Source organism: Stegostoma tigrinum, chromosome 5 (genome assembly GCF_030684315.1).
Source record: "Stegostoma tigrinum isolate sSteTig4 chromosome 5, sSteTig4.hap1, whole genome shotgun sequence".
Lineage (NCBI taxonomy): Eukaryota > Metazoa > Chordata > Chondrichthyes > Orectolobiformes > Stegostomatidae > Stegostoma > Stegostoma tigrinum.
The window spans coordinates 98,192,693-98,207,380 of NC_081358.1; the positions used below are offsets into that span (position 1 = coordinate 98,192,693).

At 46.0% G+C, this 14,688-nt stretch overlaps 1 protein-coding gene across 1 annotated transcript in view; it reads left to right on the top strand.

Moving 5' to 3' along the window:
- Positions 1-13,513: 13,513 nt before the first annotated feature.
- The window catches only part of LOC125451813 (eukaryotic translation initiation factor 2-alpha kinase-like), a 28,903-nt gene continuing 27,728 nt past the window's right edge, over positions 13,514-14,688 (top strand). Inside the window, exon 1 of the mRNA XM_048529418.2 lies at positions 13,514-13,792. The gene's annotated coding sequence lies outside the window, so the exon portion shown is untranslated. The remainder of the gene's footprint in view (positions 13,793-14,688) is intronic.

The following is a 14,688-nucleotide window of genomic DNA, read 5'->3' on the forward strand; positions in this document are numbered from 1 at the left end:
CTGGTGCCAGGATCCGGGACGTCTCCGATCGGGTGTATAAGGTTCTAAAAGGGGAGGACGAACAGCCAGAAATCGTGTTACATATTGGCACAAATGATATAGCCACAAATAGGATTGAGGATATAAAAAGTGATTTCGGGGAGTTAGGATGGAAGCTGCAGAGCAGGACGAACAGAGTAGTGTTCTCTAGTTTACTACCGGTGCCACGAGACAGCGAGGCGAGGAACAGGGAGCGGGCGCAGCTTAACACGTGGCTGCGCAGCTGGTGTAGGAGGGAGGACTTCAGATATGTAGATAATTGGGATGCCTTCTGGGGAAGGTGGGACCTGTACAAGAAGGACGGGTTGCATCTGAACTGGAAGGGGACCAATGTCCTGGGTGGAAGGTTTGCTCGAGTAGTTCGAGAGGGTTTAAACTAGTATGGCAGGGGGGTGGGAACCTGAGCTGTATACCGGAGGTGAGAGTTGATGCAGGTGAGGCAATAGCAAGAGGTAGACCAGCTGGTGGGAAAGAATTTCCTGGGAAGGAACCAAGGGATCAGTTCAAGTGTGTTTGCTTTAACGCAAGGAGTATCAGGAATAAAAGTGATGAACTTAGAGCATGGATCAGTACCTGGTGCTATGATGTTGTGGCCATAACAGAGACATGGGTTTCTCAGGGGCAGGAATGGTTGCTGGATGTTCAAGGGTTTAGAGCATTTAAAAAGAATAGGGAGGGGGAAAAAGAGGAGGGGGTGTAGCACTACTAATCAGAGAGACCATCACAGCTACAGAAGCTTCCATTGTCGAGGAAGATCTGCCTACCGAGTCAGTATGGGTGGAAATTAGGAACAGCAAGGGAGTAGTCACCTCGTTAGGGGTTTACTACTGGCCCCCCAATAGCAGCAGGGAGATTGAAGAAAGCATAGGTCGACAGATTTTGGAAAAGTGTGGACGTAGTGGGGTTGTTGTAATGGGTGACTTTAACTTTCCCAATATTGATTGGAACCTCCTTCGAGCAGAAGATTTGAATGGAGCTGTTTTTGTAAGGTGTGTTCAGGAGGGTTTCCTAACTCAGTACGTTGACAGGACGACGAGGGCAGAGGCCATTCTAGACTTGATGCTCAGAAACGAGCCGGGGCAGGTATCAGATCTTGTGGTGGGAGAGCATTTTGGTGATAGTGACCATAACTGCCTCGCATTCTACATAGCTATGGAGAAGGAGAGGATTAGGCAGAATGGGAGGATATTTAATTGGGGAAGAGGAAACTATGATGCGATTAGACATGAGTTAGGAAGCATGGGCTGGGAGCAATTGTTCCATGGTAAGGGAACTATGGACATGTGGAGACTGTTTAAGGAACAGTTGTTGCGAGTGATGAATAAATATGTCCCTCTGAGACAGGCAAGAAGGGGTAAGATCAAGGAGCCTTGGATGATGAGAGCGGTAGAGCTTCTCGTCAAAAGGAAGAAGGTAGCTTACATAAGGTGGAGGAAGCTAGGGGCAAGCTCAGGTCTAGAGGATTACAGGCAGGCAAGGAAAGAGCTCAAAAATGGTCTGAGGAGAGCCAGGAGGGGGCACGAGAAAGGCTTGGCAGAACGGATTAGGGAGAACACAAAGGCATTTTACACTTATGTGAGGAATAAGAGAATGGTCAAAGAAAGAGTAGGGCCGATCAGGGATAGCATAGGGAACTTGTGTGTGGAGTCTGAGGAGGTAGGGGAAGCCCTAAATGAGTTTTTTGCTTCTGTCTTTACAAAAGAAACAAACTTTGTAGTGAATGAAACCTTTGAAGAGCAGGTGTGCGTGCTGGAATGGATAGAGATAGAGGAAGCTGATGTGCTGAAAATTTTGTCAAACATTGAGATTGACAAGTCGCCAGGCCCGGACCAGATTTGTCCTCGGCTGCTTTGGGAAATGAGAAATGTAATTGCTTTGCCACTTGCGAAGATCTTTGCATTCTCGCTCTCCACTGGAGTCGTACCTGAGGACTGGAGAGAGGCAAATGTAATTCCTCTCTTCAAGAAAGGAAATAGGGAAATCCCCAGCAATTACAGACCAGTAAGTCTCACATCTGTCGTCTGCAAGGTGTTAGAAAGGATTCTGAGGTATAGGATTTATGACCATCTGGAAGAGCGTGGCTTGATTAAATGCAGTCAACACAGCTGTGTGAGGGGCAGGCCATGCCTCACAAACCTTATCGAGTTCTTTGAGGACGTGACTAGAAAATTTGATGAGGGTCGAGCTGTGGATGTGGTGTATATGGACTTCAGCAAGGCATTTGATAAGGTTCCCCATGGTAGGCTCATTCGGAAGGTCAGGAGGAATGGGATACAGGGGAACTTAGCTGTCTGGATAGAGAATTGGCTGGCCAACAGAAGACAGCGAGAGGTAGTAGAGGGAAAATATTCTGCCTGGAAGTCAGTGGTGAGTGGTGTTCCACAGGGCTCTGTCCTTGGGTCTCTACTGTTTGTAATTTTTATTAATGACTTGGATGAGGGGATTGAAGGATGGGTCAGCAAGTTTGCAGACGACACGAAGGTTGGAGGTGTCGTTGACAGTATAGAGGGCTGTTGTAGGCTGCAGCGGGACATTGACAGGATGCAGAGATGGGCTGAGAGGTGACAGATGGAGTTCAACCTGGATAAATGCGAGGTGATGCATTTTGGAAGGTCGAATTTGAAAGCTGAGTACAGGATTAAGGATAGGATTCTTGGCAGTGTGGAGGAACAGAGGGATCTTGGTGTGCAGATACATAGATCCCTTAAAATGGCCACCCAAGTGGACAGGGTTGTTAAGAAAGCATATGGTGTTTTGGCTTTCATTAACAGGGGGATTGAGTTTAAGGGTCGTGAGATGTTGCTGCAGCTCTATAAAACTTTGGTTAGACCGCACTTGGAATACTGCGTCCAGTTCTGGTCACCTATTATAGGAAAGATGTGGATGCTTTGGAGAGGGTTCAGAGGAGGTTTACCAGGATGCTGCCTGGACTGGAGGGCTTATCTTATGAAGAGAGGTTGACTGAGCTCGGACTCTTTTCATTGGAGAAAAGGAGGAGGAGAGGGGACCTAATTGAGGTATACAAGATAATGAGAGGCATAGATAGAGTGGATAGCCAGAGACTATTTCCCAGGGCAGAAATGGCTAACACGAGAGGTCATAGTTTTAAGCTGGTTGGAGGAAAGTATAGAGGGGATGTCAGAGGCGGGTTCTTTACACAGAGAGTTGTGAGAGCATGGAATGCCTTGCCAGCAGCAGTTGTGGAAGCAAGGTCATTGGGGACATTTAAGAGACTGCTGGACATGCATGTGGTCACAGAAATTTGAGGGTGCATACATGAGGATCAATGGTCGGCACAACATTGTGGGCTGAAGGGCCTGTTCTGTGCTGTACTGTTCTATGTTCTATGTTCTAGATCGTCCCATAAGAAGAAACATCCTTTTGAAATCCACCCAGTCAGATCCCCCCAGGATCATGTATGTTTCAATTAAGCCACTTCTGACTCTTCTAATCTTCAGAATTTGCAGGCCTAGCCTGTCTAGCCTTCCCTCATGAGGCAATCTGCTCATTCAAGATTTCCAGTCTAGTAAACCTTCCATGAACTGTGTCCAACACATTTAACATAATTCCATAAAGTATGGTGACCAGGTGCGCTCTCACCAACACCCTATATAACTAAGGCATATTCTTGCTTTTAATTCCTCTCACAATAAAACATGACACTCTATTTGTTTTCTTGGTCATTTGCAGACTATCCTTTTGTGATTCATGCACTGGGATACCCAGGTCTCTCTGCATCTCAGAGCTCTGAAACCTCTCGCCATTTAGATAACATACTTCTTTCTCATTCTTTTGACCAAAATGAATAATTTTACACTTTCCACAACATACTCCATTTAGCAAATATTTGCCCACTGACTGAACCTATCTATAAGGCTTGAAACTATGGCTCCTTATGTCCACTCTTTGCCCACTCACTTAACCTATCCTTGTAGGCTCCTAGTGTCCTGTTCGCAACTCACCTTCCTACTTATATTTGTACCATCAATAAACTTAGCTAACATACCTTTGGTCCCTTCTTCTAAATCATTCACAATTTAAATTAAAGAGTTCAGGCCCAACACCGAACCCAGTGACATCCGGCTAGGCTGACAGAGACTCAGTTAATTCTAATCTCTCTGGCGTCCTGTGAGATTGTTAATATTTTATCAGACCAATATGTTCCTGCTTTCACCATGAACTTTTATTTAACCTTTGATGTAACATCTTATTAGACATCTTCTGGAAATGTAACTTCAATATAATCCACAAATTCCCCTTTATCTACAGTACAAATTAGCTCTTCAACGAACTCCAGTAAATTAGTTTAACATTATTTCCCTTTGTCAAAACCATGTTGTCTCTGCCTGATTACCTTGAAATTAACTTCTTGTCCTGCTTTAAAGGTCTTTAGCTTTCGAATTCATAGGGGTGGGATTTGTAGATTGAACCTCTAAAATATCTCTGAATATTTTTCTTTAAATTCCTTTTTATAACCTCTTTTTAGAATGACATTACCTTATTCAATTAACTACAAGCACTTCAGTTTTAAAAAGAATTATCTCCACAGATGTTAATATTTCCTTAATATTTCCAGCATTTTCTGTCTTTTTCACAATCAGTGGCTCACTGCTTCCTTACAATGAAGGCTAGTTTTTGCTTCTTTTGAACCCATTATCTGTTAAAACATAGGTGGAATCTTATTCTGCCCTCAGGACTAGGAAACACAACAGGCAGGCACACATACGTAATTTGGGAGCAAAATATAAGCTGCAAACTAAATTGATGGCAAATTAAAGGTGGATTGTGATTCTTGATGGAACCTGATGATAGATAGGTCAACTTCACTAAAAGTAAAGCAACATAAGCTGATGGAATATGAGTTGAGGAGAGGGGAATGAAGGGAAGGTTGTGGAGACTGAGGGAAGCTGAAAGGTGATAGTTTGCAGCTCTATGCTCAAAATGGGAGTGTCCAGGGACATAGCTGCTACAACAAGAAATGGTGCTGAAGGTGTTTTAGGTAGACACGAGGGTGTGGTTAATGCAGAGTGTAGCCCTCCTATTTGGTCAATAATTCTCAACTCAAGAAGGACAGCCAAATAGACTGCTGACCAGATCCTTGCCTGCCTTCTGTTCACAGCTCATATCAACGATCTTAATAAGACTTTTGCACCCAGTGCTTTCGATGCCTCAACCAGAGGAGAGGACCCAGCTGAAGATGGCTGACTTTGGAGAGCCAGAACAGTGAGAACTTGGACAAGGGATGTTAGCAGGGAGTTCGGCAGCTCAGGATGGTGGCAACCAAGAGTCAAAGCGACACCACAATCTAGTACATTAGTAAATATGCTATAAGTAGAGAAACTATCTCTAAGTGTCAGAAAGGCAATATACCGGAGTGGACTAAGGATATCATGGCATTCCATCACGCATCACTGTCAATATCTCCAGAAACCACTGTGGGTCATGAAAGGGAAGGCAATCTAATTCCAGTAGCTTTAAAAATCACCATAACTTTGAATTTCTAGGCCATTATGTTATCCCAGGGTTCCATAGGTGACATTTATGGTATCTCATAGTCAACCACTTATTGAAACATAAGGGCTGACACCGAAAACCTTAGGTTCACTACAGGGTCTGTGAGTCCAGTAGGTGTAGTTATCAATAAAAAGGTTTTCAGGCTCTCATTGTGTGACTGGTCCATGATCACCACAACTAATCCGGCAGACTTGAAGAAAAGATGAAGAACCATTCTTAAGAAGGGACACTAGACCTGAAACATTAACTCTGCTTTCTCTCCACAGATGCTGCCAGACTTGCTGAATTTTTTCCAGCAATTTCTGTTTCTGTTTCTGTTCCTGCAGATTGTGTGCTCACTTCTCAGGGAACTGTCATGATTCTTTCATCCTTCAGTCACTCTCACTTTGCTTCCCAACAGCAAGAGGGCTCCCCGCAACAAGGGACACTCACAGCGGACCTGGCTCGTGACACCTGTGTAGACCCCAGCAACCCCTGGGGAAAAAAGATACAGAACAAACACATGAGTCAGGAGCAGAATTAGGCCATTTGGCTCATCAAGCCTGCTGTGCCATTCAATGCTGTCATAACTGATCTGTTTATGTTCCAAATTCAACATTCCCCTTTGTCAGTGAGATGAGATCAGCCATAATAATGGTGTTGAATTGAGGAGCAGACTCGAGGAACAGAATTGCCTACCCCTGTTCTTATACCTGTCATTCCCTTGCCTAATAAAATTCTGTCTTGAAAGTTTCTGATGACCCCACAAAAATCACTCACAAGAATGAATATCCTATTCATATCCACCTTGTCAAGAACAGTCAGAATATTACGAACCACCCAGACCTCATCAAGGATAAAAATGGACCAGAATATTGGACTGCTGGAGGTGAAGTTCTGCTATCTGGACAGTGCTACGATATCCATCTACTGTGAGTCTCCAGGATCTTTGTGGCCTGCTGCATTCTACACAGGTTCATTCAAGAAAGGTTGAGAATTTGGTAGAATGGGGAAATGGAGGAGCCAGATGCCTCATCAGACATGGGAGAAGGAGTGCATAGAGGCAGAATGGCTAAATAACTCATTCAACACCTGGAGTCTACATCCAGCAACAAAGACTTTATTGAAATTAAACCAGTGGGGAGAAAATGTCTTTAATGAACAAAGGAAAGAGATAAACTTGTACACATTTGTTTTCATCTCACATTTAGCAATTACAGATCAATCATATTATTAACTAATTACACGCACACTCAATCAAATTAATCTCATGACTCGAGGGTCAGTGATGGACAGCCTTACGGAAACCCTTGGTCTTTCATGATCTCACGATGTTTGCCAGACATCCCGAAGAGGTAGAATCAGCAGTCTATCCAGGAATTTGTTATATACTTCTGGCTGGCGATGGAGCAGCATGCCAGGCAGATCTGTGATACCCTCATTGCATCTCAAGAAAGGAACCAGTAAGGTGTGTTGATTTCTGCCTCAGGAGATGTCATGGTGTAAGTGCCAGCAGATCCAGTCACTCCTTCCAGACCAACCTATGAGCCTGTGAACATTGGCACCCCAAAGAAAAAAGGCTACAGGCCCTTGGTATCAAATACAGGGCGAGCACCATATGATGGCAGCAGGTTCCAATCTAGGTTGGCCTACTAAAGGTTGACAAGCTGAAAATCACCATCTCTTAATAAACACTTACATGCCACTACTTTCAAGGCACCATTAAATATGATCGAGCCACAACTTCAGAGGAGAGAGTGTGGGGAGCAAAGTGCCCTTTGAGTGATCCATGTTATCATCTGAGAGAGAGGATGCAGCTCTTCTGCTGGGTTAGTTTGTACATTTCAGTTAAACACTGCAAACTTGACATTTTCTTTGATCTGTTCAGTTGGTTTCTAGAAATTTAAATTGTTTTTAAAGTTATTGGTCCCTTGCAGGGATCATCACACAGTTCATGTGTGTGGAAAAAAAGGTATTTGGTGCTCCTTTATCTAATGCATTCAGTCCTATGACAGCTAATGACATTTCTCTGCCTACACTCAGAATGTTCTGGAAAGAGACCCACCTTGCCTCAGGGCCAAATGAAGTCTTGCCTCATCTTGAGTAAGATACAGTTACACTTCTCTGCTTAACTGAGATGTTGGAGCAGGCCTCAGGAGCCTCCACATGATCCCCATCCCCAACTTGCCTTGCTAATGTTTCCTCCAGCTCATTGACAAGCAGAACCTGACAGGTCTCCAGCATCCACTGTGATGTACTGGGAGCTAGATCTCCATGAGGGGCAGGATGGAGGAAATGATGAGTACACACAGTACTGGTAGCTCTGCCGCATATCCCACAACCTCTTGTTGCGATTCCAGTAGGTTTTATGTTACAGGTTCCAGTCAGAGGCTGACCTCCCACAGTGCTGTGACTGCCAGTAACCTCGGCAGTCCACAGTGTCTGTCTGTTGTCAGGGCACATCTACTATGCATTCACTAGCTTGTGACCCTGACTCTAATTGCAAGCAGAAAACCATCAATGTGAGAGCATCTGCATTGGTGGCAGATGTGGGAGGAATATCCTCTGGACAATTTTACGTATTCTTAAGTAGTATTGTCAATTTTCAAGCCTAGTTTAATGCCTTCGCTAAAGAACACCAAATAATTGGTCTCAGCCTCAGCCTAATGACAACTCAAATCCTTTCCCAACTTATTGAGGTCAACTTCCAGTCCATTCCTCCATTAAGATCAATGGAGAAGTCCTTACAAATGTGGAACATTTCTCTTACCTGAGAAGATACCTCTCATCCAAGGCTGACATCGACGTGGACACTCAAAATTGTATTCAGTCGGCAAGCACTGTCCTCAGATGCCTTAGGGTGAGAATCTTTGATGACAATGATTTCTGTACTGATACCAAAATTCTTGTGCATAAGGCAGTCATCCTTTTAACTCTTTGATAAGATTCCAAAACTTAGACTACACATAGACGTCACCTCAAGATCCTTGAGAAACACCATTAAGGTTGTTTGAGATGGGTTCTCCACATCAGCTGGGAGGACAGACATACTAATATTAGCATCTTTGAAGGAGCTGACAGCACTGTCATTGCAGCAATGATCATTCTATATCAACCCAGCTAGGCTGGCTATGTGCTTAGGATGTCAAAGCAAATTATCTTTAACCAGCTCAAGAAAGGCACCTGAACAATAGGAGGGCAAAGGAAGCATTTTAAAACTCCTTAAAGGTTTCTCTCAAGAAATGTAATGTTGATGTTAATGTATGGGGTCTCTCATTCAGAAGAAACTGACTTGGAGGAAATTCCTGAATGAAGGGACACAATTGCTGAGAACCATTAGCAAGAGAAAAGAAACTAGGAAACAAAATACCAATGATCTCCAAACTAAGGACCACTTTGTCCTTCCAGAAACGCCTAACAAATATGTGGTTGAATATTTGGCTCCAGGATCAGGCTCCTCAGCCACACAAGGGCCCACAGAACCCATGAGCAGTGACATGAAATTTCTGAGGTAGATAATCATACTCATTAGTGAGTAATTGCTGACAATTGTCACTGTTCCAGAACAGCTTAGCTAGGGCACTAACTGGGCTAGTTCTGGGCCACGCATCATCTTCAGCACTACAATTGGGATTATGTCAGAGCTTTTTAACCTTTGTTGTCTCCAATGTCTAAACTGAATAACTGGTCTTAGCCTCAGTCTAATGACAAGTCAAATCCTATCTTATCCTATTATTGAGGTCAACTTCCAGTCCATTCCTCCATTAAGATCAATAGAGAAGTCCTTGCAGATGTGGAACATTTTTCTTACCTGAGAAGTTACTTTTCGTCCAAGGCTGGCATCGATGCGGAGATTCAACATTACTTTCAGTCTGCAACAGCTGTCTTCAGACGCCTAAGGGTGAGAATCTTTGATGACAATGATTTCTGTACAGATACCAAAATCCTTGTGCATAAGGCAGTAATCCTTTTAACTCTTGATATCATATACAATGAATTCAAATGGCTGAAGACCCATTTGATTCTGGGTCCTCAGATTTCGACTTTAGACTAAAACAACCATGTAGACTAAGTCAACCATATAATGTACTGAGCCCCATCGTCAACAACGGATCACAGTCATCTTTCTCTGTTTGAGGAAGAAGTGGTGATATACAGTAATGGAACAACCATAATAAGTATTGATTCGAAGTGAGGAGACAGGACTCCTTGATCATCACAGACGGTATGGGAAAGAACAGATCTTGCCGGTACCATTCTGCACCACAAATTTGATCCTTAACCAATTGTCACCTTTCTCACTGTCTGCAATGTACACTAAAGCAATGTGACACTTGGGTAAAGAGATCAGTTGATGTTAAAGTTACATTTCAGCATACAGTGACAGGTCAGCTTCTCGTTACACAGTCCACCCAATTTTCCTTTTCATATGCATTTGGTGATGATAAGTGACTGACCATTATTGTTCCTGTTAAATTCCAGCCAGGCTTATACACTGCTTGGTAAGGAGCTCTCTGGAATATTTGGAAACCAATCTGAGCTCTATATGCTTTCTTGGAGAGATGAGATCTTCCCTTACTTCTTTCTAAGCAGACAGAGAGCTATCAAAGGAAGCAAGAACTGTAGATGCAGGAGTCAGAGACAACATGGTATAGAACTGGAGGAACACAGCAGGCCAGATAACATCGGAGGAGCAGGAAAGCTAACATTTTGGGTCAGACTCCTTCTTCAGACATGGGAAGGGGAAGGGAGCTCAGAAATAAATAGAGGGAGAGGAGCGGTGGGGCTGGAGAAGGAAAGAGGGATGTTGATAGATGAGGACAGGTAGGGAGTGGGAGATTGGTCAGTGGGATGGGTAGGGCGGATAGGTGGGAGAAAAGATGGGCAGGTTGTGTCAGGTCAAGGAGGTGGGTTGAGGGGGAGGTTTGGACATGGGATGAGACTAGGGGTGGGGAGATTTTAAAACTGGTGAATTCCATGTTTAGGCCTAGAAATAGTAGGAACTGAAGATGCTGGAGAATCTGAGATTAGAAGGTGTAGAGTTGGATGAACACAGCAGGCCAAGCAGCATCAGAGGAGCAGGAAAGCTGACATTTCGGGCCTAAACCCTTCATCAGAAAAGAGGGAGAGGGAGAGGTTCTGAAATGAATAGGGAAAGAGGGGGAGGCGGATAGAAGATGGATAAAGGAGAATATAGGTGGAGAGAAAACAGACAGGTCAAGCAGGCGGGGATGGAGCCAGTAAAGGTGAGCGTAGGTGGGGATGCAGGGAGGGGATAGATCAGTCCAGGGAGGATGGACAGGCCAAGGGGGCAGGATGAGGCTAGTTTTTGGAGATAGGGGTGGGGCTTGAGGTGGGAGGAGGGTATAGGTGGGAGGAAGGACAGGTTAGGCAGGGGGGATGGGCTGGGCTGGTTTTGGGAAGCGGGGGGGAGGGGAGATTTTGAAACTTGTGAAGTCCAAATTGATACCATTGGGCTGCAGTATTCCCAAGCAAAATATGAGGTGCTGTTCCTGCAAACTTCTGGTGGCATCATTGTGGCACTGCAGGAGGCCCAGGATGGACATGTCGTCTAAGGAATGGAAGGGGGAGTTGATTTGCGACTGGCAGTGCAGTTGTTTGTTGCAAACCGATCATAGGTACTCCACAAAGCAGTCTCTAAGTCTCCACTTTGTTTCCCTGGTGTAGAGGAGGCCACAACGGGTACAGTGGATGCAGTATACCGCATTGGCGGATGCGCAGGTGAACATCTGCATGATGTGGAAAGTCTTCTTGGGGCCTGGGATGGGGGTGAGGGAGGTGGTGTGGGGGCAGGTGTAGCACTTCCTGCGATTGCAGGGGAAAGTGCCGGGTGTGCTGGGGTTGGAGGGGAGTGTGGAGTGGACAAGGGAGTCACAGAGAGAGTGGTCCCTCCGGAAAGTAGATCAGGTTGGGGAGGGAAAACTGCCTTTGGTGGTGGGGTCAGATTGCAGAATGCGGAAGTGTCAGAGGATGATGCGTTGGATCCGGAGTTTGGTGGGGTGGTACGTGAGGATGAGGGGGATTCTGTTTTGGTTGTTATTGCGGGGAGGGGGTGTAAGGGATAAGTTGTGGGAAATGCGGGAGACATGGTCAAGGGCGTTCTTGACCACTGAATGGGGGAAGTTGCAGCCCTTGATAAACAAGGACATCTGAGATGTTCAGGAGTGGAATGCCTCATCCTGGGACCAGATGTGGCGAAGGCAAAGGAATTAGGAATCGGGGATGGTATTTTTGCAGGAAGGTGGGTGGGAGGAAGTGCATTCTAGGCAGCTGTGGGAGCCGGTAGGCTTGAAATGGAAATCAGTTTCCAGGTGGTTACTAGAGATGGAAACAGAGAGGCCCAGGAAGGAGAGAGTCCCAATAGGATTCCAAACTATCCACTGGTCCACACTCTCCATGACTCCCTTGTCCAAACCACACTCCCCTCCAGCCCCACCACACCCGGCACTTTCCCTGTAACCACAGCAAGTGCTACACCTGTCCTTATGCCTCCCCCTTCACCCCCATCCCAGGCCCCAAGAAGGCTTTCTACATCAAGCAGATGTTCACCTGGACATCTTCTAATGTGGTATACTGCATCCGCTGTTCCCATTGTGGCCTCCTTTACATCAGGGAAACCAAGCGGATGCTTGGGGCCGCTCTATGGAACACCTACTCTTGGTTTGCACTAAACTACTGCACCCCCAGTTGTGAACCATTTCAACTCCCCCTTCCATTCCTTAGACAATATGTCCATCCTGGTCTTCCTGCAGTGCCACAACGATGCCACCCAACGGTTGCAGGAACAACACCTCATATTTCGCTTGGGATCCCTGCAGCCCCATGGTATCAATGTGGACTTCACAAGTTTCAAAATCTCCCCTCCCTCTAGCATAGCCCAAAGCCAGCACAGCTTGTCCCCTCCTCACTAATCTGTCTGTCTCCCACCTGTCCCCTCCTTCCACCTCAAACCCCACCCCCACCTCCTATCTACTAGCCTCATCCCGCCCCCTTGACCTGCCCATCCTCCATAGACTGACATAGCCCCTCCCTAACTCCTGACCTACACTCACCTTTACTGGCTCCACCCTTGCCTCTTTGAGCTGTCTGTCTCCTCTCCATCATGTTCTCCTTTATCCATCTTCTATCTGCCTCCCCCTCTCTCCCTATTTATTTCAGAGCACATTTCCCCTCCCCCATTTCTGAAGAAGTGTCTAGGCCTGAAATGTCAGCTTTCCTGCCCCTCTGAAGCTGCTTGGCCTGCTGTGTTCATCTAGCTCCACACCTTGTTATCCATGTTTAGGTCATTGGGTTGTAGGCTCCCAAGGCAGAATACGAGGCATTGCTCTCCAGTTTGCAGATGGTGTCATTGTGACATTGGAGGCGGCCCAGGATGGGCATATCACCCAGGGAATGGGAGGGGGAGTTAAAACACTGCGACTGGAAGGTGTTGTTATTTGTCATGAACAGAGTGCAGGTGCTCTGCAAAATGGCCTCCGAAACTACACTTGGTCACACCAGTTTGGAGGAGGCTACATCGGGAGCAGTGGAGCAAGTTGACGGATGTGCAGGTAAACCCCTGTCTGATACGAAAGTTTATTTTGGGCGTTGAATGAAGATGCAGGGTATGGTGTAGGGGCAGGTTTAGCTCTTCCTACAGTTGCAGGGGAAGGTGCCGGGGTGGTGGGTTTAGCAGGGAGTGTGGAAGAGACAAGGGAGTCACGGACAGACTGGTCCCTTCGAAAGGCAAATAGGGGTGGGGGGGGGGGGAATGACTTTTTGGTTGTGGGATTGGATTGTAGGTGGCAGACGTGAGGGAGAATGATACACTGGATGTGGCGGTTGTTGGGGTGATATGTGAATCTTTAGACCTATCAAAGGCTGCCAGAGCCTCTATGTGGCAAAGAGCAGACTGCTGGTAAGCGCAGGGCTTTTTGTTGTGATGTGTAAAACAGACACTCCCTGCAGTGCTGTCGTCAAGGAAATGAAAGTGAAAGTTAAGAAACTGCAGAGCTGAGAAGATCTCAATCCCTACATTTATCATCTTTTATTTTCCAATTTATTATTCTCGAGCTGATCTTAAGTGAGTTTGTCTTCCTCATCTAGGCCAGATTTATTATTCTGGAAAGCCAGAATTTCGGAAGAGGCTCAGTTTACTGATACTGTGCAGCTTCCAATGTTCTTAAGGAACCTAACTTTTAATCAGAGGGAAAAACAAGAAGGGTTAGCCACAGAGAACCAAGCAACTGCTAGCTGGTCTGTGAGTATACTTTTCTGTTTGTTCGCTGATATATTTTTATTTAGAGATATTAAGTGTAGAGCTGGATGAACACAGCAGGCCAAGCAGCATCAGAGGAGCAGGAAAGCTGACATTTCGGGCCTAGACACTTCTTCAGAAATGGGGGCGGGGAAGGGGGTTCTAAAATAAATAGGGAGAGAGGGGGAGGCGGATAGAAGATGGATAGGGGAGAAGATAGGTGGAGAGGAGACAGACAGGTCAAAGAGGCGGGGATGGAGCCAGTAAAGGTGAGTATAGGTGGGGAGGTAGGGAGGGGATAAGTCAGCCCAGGGAAGACGGACAGGTCAACGGGGTGGGATGAGGTTAGTCGGTAGGAGATGGGGGTGGGGCTTGAGGTGGGAGGAGGGGATAGGTGGGAGTAAGGACAGGTTAGGGAGGTGGGGACAAGCTGGGCTAGTTTTGGGATGTGGTAGGGAGAGGGGAGATTTTGAAACTTGTGAAGTCCACATTGATACCATTGGGCAATCTACATTAATGTTGTCTTGCAGCATTACCTTTCTGCTCATTGATCTTAAGATAATTGACCTTCAGTTGCTACGTTTGTCTCTGTAACATTCTTTGAATATGGAATGACATTTGCAGTACAGGCAATCCCCAGGTTACATTCCTGTGTTCGCTCCACACTGCCCTCCAACCCCACCACACCCGGCACCTTCCCCTGCAACCGCAGGAAATGCTACACTTGCCCCCACACCTCCTCCCTCACCCCTATCCCAGGCCCCAAGATGACATTCCACATTAAGCAGAGGTTCACCTGCACATCTGCCAATGTGGTATACTGCATCCACTGTACCCAGTGTGGCTTCCTCTACATTGGGGAAACCAAGCGGAGGCTTGGGGACCGCTTTGCAGAACAC